The sequence below is a fragment of the Nansenia antarctica genome (assembly GCF_963989245.1).
Source record: "Nansenia antarctica genome assembly, chromosome: 14".
NCBI classification, from domain to species: domain Eukaryota; kingdom Metazoa; phylum Chordata; class Actinopteri; order Argentiniformes; family Microstomatidae; genus Nansenia; species Nansenia antarctica.
Genome location: NC_137684.1, coordinates 12,619,007 through 12,624,236, shown reverse-complemented (window position 1 = coordinate 12,624,236; position 5,230 = coordinate 12,619,007). Strand labels below are relative to the sequence as shown.

The window sequence follows — 5,230 nt, the reverse complement described above, 5'->3', positions numbered from 1 at the left end:
GGCTGGCAACGCTGAGGTTTTTGCATGAAAAACGCAAACAATGCACAGTAAAACGTGGAAATTATAAAAGCACAAAGCTTACTATCTAACTTATATCACTATCAAAGAAGTTGGCTTACCCATTGCGGTCCAGGCTATCAGCTGCAGTTGAATACAGGGAAATGAAGGCGAGACCGGTTTACGCAAGTGCGGAGTGATTATGAAACTGAGGGCAGGGCACGGTTTATGAATCTGAGGCCACAGTTTACTAAACCGTGCGCACAGTTTTTGAATCTGAGGCCACAGTTTACTAAACCGTGCGCACAGTTTATGAATCTGAGGCCACAGTTTACTAAACTGTGCGCACGGATTACTCTTTTTTTTTTTCTTCTCCTAGGTGACCCCAGAGGGGCTCCGTAGAATCTGAAGGGACTTCCGTTTTTTTTTTTTTCAACTAGCTTGCAGCCAGCTTTACAGTAGTCAGGAATTCTACCACAACATTGTCATCCACAGATTCAGGTAGCTCTTTTATTGTGATTTGAAGAGTGTTCTGATCAGCCATGCGAGACTTCAGGCTGAAGGGGTTGTTTTCTTTAAAGGTAACATGCTTTCCTCTGAGTGATACTCCTCTCATCATAAGCTTTGCTCTTGCTTCTTTTTTTTATTTTTTATCTTCCGTATTCAGAACTTTATTTCATGTGAACATTGGTGAAACTTGAGCTGAACGCAAGATTCCATGACATGAAAAACTAAAGGCTACATCTATACAACCAGGAGTGTCTTTACAATAATGCCCAAAGGATCAGGTGCTGCTGCAATGAATCTGTAAAACTACTATAGGTAATATATCAAAACAATAATATATCTATCTTTCTTTGAGTAATATATGTATTCTTTAACAATATTCTGGATCTGCTGTACCTTTAAAATTCATAGCCAGTAATGTATAGGAAAAATACTGTACAAAAAACAACTTATAGAATAGCTTTTATATAAACATATCTCTTATAACCAATATATCATTTCTGTACTGAGTCTGTAGTAAACAAAATGATTGGGTTAACCACAGTATCGGACAACACCATCCAACTTTTTGTCCCCAACATCTTTTACATTCATACAGCCATCTTCGAACAAGGCAAACACAAAGCTACAAAATAAACTACAGATATCTGTATTGATTTTTGAAATAACCACTCATGTTAATCATGCTAAGAAAAAAAGGAAGAAAATAAAGGAGAGAATTAACCACTTTGCAAACTGTTTTGCAATCAGCTTAAGGTTTGTGTTCTGAAAGAAATCAAGCTAAAATGTTCATTAAAAATGAGGATGATAATAACAATAACTACAACAATACCGACAATAATAGTAATAATAATAATTAACAATTGAATATTTCTAAAATATATCTTCCATCCAAAACAAAGGTACACTAATATCAGGCAGATAAGATTAGCGTGAGGAAGTAGAAACATTGCAACATTGTGAGTCACGCATTAGTGCAGAGTAGGGTTAAGCTGAGAGGTGTGTGGAGGATAGTGGCCTGCAACACAGAGACCATTCACGACTGGCAGGGGGTGACGGGGAAGGATGTTAGCGTCACTCATGATTATACAATAAGCCTGGGGTCTGGGGTTAGCTGGGGACCAAGAGGGAGGCTTCCATAGGAAATACAAGTAAGAGACAACAAGGTGCATGCATTAATGAAGGTACGATTCGACAGGATTATTGCTTAATGTCAGGGTGATGGCAAAGAAATGCTGGTTTTCCATTTCAAAGTTGTCCTATATAGTTAGAGAGAGGTTTAGGTTAGAGAGAGAGAGAGAGAGCATGTTTAAGTACTAATGCACAAATGAAGCAGTCAATGAAGCACAGAGTAGCAAGACAACTTAATTTGATGAACCTAGTGTTACAGCACTGCACTTGCAGAGATATTTAGAAAATGAACTGAAATACAATAATAATAATAATAATAATAATACAAATAAAAAATAAAAACATTTGAATTGACTAGCTTAAAAATTGTTGGGGAAATATGCTGCATGCCTCTGTTTGAGAATAGAAGCTAAAGACAGATACTAGACAACACGAAATACAGACTGACATTCTCCAGGACAGAACAAAGAGAGGAAGGGTAGGTATTAGGTAGGATAATCACTGTGGAAAGAGCAGTAGAATAACATACGGTTAGGGAGGACAAGTTACAACACGTCTCAGTCTTGATCATCACGTAAGGTAATCATCAACTGGTAAGAAAGAGCAGGACACCATGGCATCATTTCCAAAATGAATTATGGAAGGAGGGGAGAAGGTGGGGACTCGGCTGGTAGGTTGGCTCATTACCATTTGAAGGTAGCAGTTGAAAGAGGGAAGGGTGTGTGTGTGTGTGTGTGTGTGTGTGTGTGTGTGTGTGTGTGTTTATTAGGGGTGCAACGGTTCAGTTGGCCCACGGTTCGGTACGGTTCGGTATTTTGGGTCACGGTTTTCGGTACGGTTCGGTTCAGAAACAAATGCTACTATTTATTTACAAACTGTTACTTTACTTTATTTTGCTTATACATAATATGGAACTTTAACATACACATGTATATGTTATGTATATAATGTATATATCATTGTATATAAACAAAAAACACTTTCAAATGTCCAAAAATAAATAAACACTTTCGAAAGTAAAAGTGCACTTTAGCCTTGACAGCTGGTAGCCCGTATACAAACAGGAGGAAAACAAGTTCACACTACAAAAGTAACACTTTCCACATAGCGTTCCAACATGTCATGTGTTGTATTCCAACGAGTTGCGACATCGTGGATTAATTTGTGTTTTGGTAAGTCTAACATATCTTGTTTAATTGTCAGAATATGGTGGGCTGTGGTGCTTTTGTGGAAGAAAGTGACTGCATGTCTGATCTTACCCAGGAGGCGGGACACCGGGGTTATTGCCACTGCCTTCTTGGCGGCGAGATTTACGACGTGCGCAAAGCAGCCGATCTGTGGCCCCAGTCCACCAGCTTCATGGATCGCATTTACGATATTTGCTGCGTTGTCTGTTGTTACGGGAATTGTTATGTTTGGCCTCTCCAACTTCCACTCAGTCACTGCATTTGTTAGTTCCTCTGCCAGGTGCGCGCTGGTATGGCTTTCGTATAGTGGACGAGTTTGCAGTACTGCGCTCTTCATCTCACAATCCGGTGACATGTAGTGGACCGTGACAGTGAGGTAACTCTCCGTTGCCCGGGAGGTACAACCCTCCGTAGTCAGTGCAAAGTTTTTGCCAAATCGTCTTCAATGCCTCTGCGCGTTGTTTGGTAAATACCGGGGATTATTTTGGTGCTGAATGATGTACGGGAGGGGACACTGTAACGGGGCTCGAGAGTTTTTATCAGATTTCGAAAACCCAAATCTCCAACCACCGAAAAGGGCTGCACATCCTTTGCAATGAACATCCCCACTGCATTGGTTATTTTTTTGTGTTTCTCTGAAGTGGTAGTGTACGTCTGTCCGAACGCATCAGAGAGAGACTGCTGTCTGCTCACTGACGCTACCTGACTGGCTTTCCTGCTCCCAGTCAGTGTTATCGTTGAGTGGTAGCGGCGAATATGCTGGTTCATGTTAGAGGTGCAACCATTTGCATATGGCACACGCTTTAAGCAGAGCTTGCAGACAGTAATATTTCTGTCCACTGTTTCCCCCCCCTTATTGTCGTATTCAACGGGAAAAGCTGAATGACCCCACACCGCAGACTTGTAGGAATCCGGGGCTTCCTCAAACTGTTGCGGCGCTCTCAGAGCTAATTTACGAACGCAGCCAAATCGCAGCATAAACCGAAAACCGTCACGGTTCACTAGTGAATTGAGCCGTGGAACGCAAACCGTACCGTCCGTAAAAAAACCGAGAACCGTTGCACCCCTAGTGTTTATACATACATAAATGAAGAGTGGGCAAAAAAGAGAAGGAACAGAAACCAATGACAGAATTAAGCCATTGATAGAATTAAAGAGACAGAATCATATCGGATAGTTTATGGGGGAGAGGAGGGGCTGGGGATGTTGTGGTGGGGTGGTGCCACTCAAACTGTTGGGTGAGGGATTGAGATAAGGGGGGGGGGGGGGCTGGGTGCTTCCAGAGGGGGGGAGGTTGGAGGGGGGTGGGGTTGGGAGAATCACAGTGGCCCTTGCCGGGCCTCGTATTTGGCCACAATGTTCTTGGTGCGACCCAGCTCCTTCCGCAAGTCTGCCACCTCCATGCGCAGCGCCGAGTTCTCCTTCTCCAGGAAGCTGGCCCGGATGGCGATCTGGTTCTTCTTCAGTCGCCGGGCGTCCCGTGACCTCTTGGCTGCCACATTGTTCTTCCTGCGCCTGGCCCAGTACCTGTCGTCCTTGAGGCCCTCCGGGATGAAGATCTTGCGTGACTTTTTGATCATGGGCTGAGGCTTTAGCTCCTCGTAGGAGAACTTGCGTTTGCCGGGGTCAAACATCTCCTAGCCTGGCACGCTGGACAGGGCCAGGTCCGCCGGGTCTGGCTCGTAGCCCACAGGGACCTGGATGGAGTCTGGGTCAATGGGGCTGGGTGTGTTACGAGCTGAGAGCAGTCCTGACTGCTCTGAGCCCAGGGGGGGGTACCCGACTCTCTCTGTCTGACTGCAGGTCTCCCGAGTGCCGTGATGCTGGACTCTCCTCACCTGCAGAGGCTGCTGCTGAACTACTGCTCTCCTGTGGGAGCTCTGAGCTGCCGGAGGAGGCAGGGGACAGACCTGGGGACTGGGGGGGCGCTGGGCTGGGCCAGGTGGAGGGCACCAGGGTGAAGCGGGTGCCCAGGGCCCCCCGGTTGGTCAGGGTGAACGCCTGTGAAATGGTCTGGCCGACCATGTGGGTACCAAAGTCAATGATGCTGCTGTCCACAGCCAGTACGATTCTAACTTCTCTTCCTCTGGCAGTCCCGCCCAGTCTCTGTGTTTTCATACAGTCGACTCAAGTCATGTGTCAGGTGTTGGAAGCGAAATAATATACAAGTCCCACACTCAATAAAAGCAGGGAAAATGTACAAGGACAATTCTGATTGCTGGAAATGTTGCAGGCCGGAAGGGACCCTGGTTCACTTACTTTGGGAATGTCCTATGATTCAAAATTACTGGCGAAAGATCCACGAATGGGTGCAAAACATTACCCAGGACAACTTTGAGTTTTGTCCGAGACTGTATGTTCTCAGTGATCCACAAATGACGTCTCTATGTGGAGCTGCAGAATTTATT

The 5,230-nt window shown here is 44.8% G+C and overlaps 1 pseudogene across 1 annotated transcript; it reads right to left on the bottom strand.

The window, feature by feature from the left end:
* Positions 1-4,141: 4,141 nt before the first annotated feature.
* Positions 4,142-4,847, bottom strand: LOC308169851 (hepatic leukemia factor-like; annotated as a pseudogene). The gene is made up of 2 exons: positions 4,661-4,847; positions 4,142-4,560 (listed from the first exon to the last, which is right to left on the bottom strand). The product of its transcript is annotated as a hepatic leukemia factor-like (transcript).
* Between the last annotated feature and the right edge of the window lie 383 nt (positions 4,848-5,230).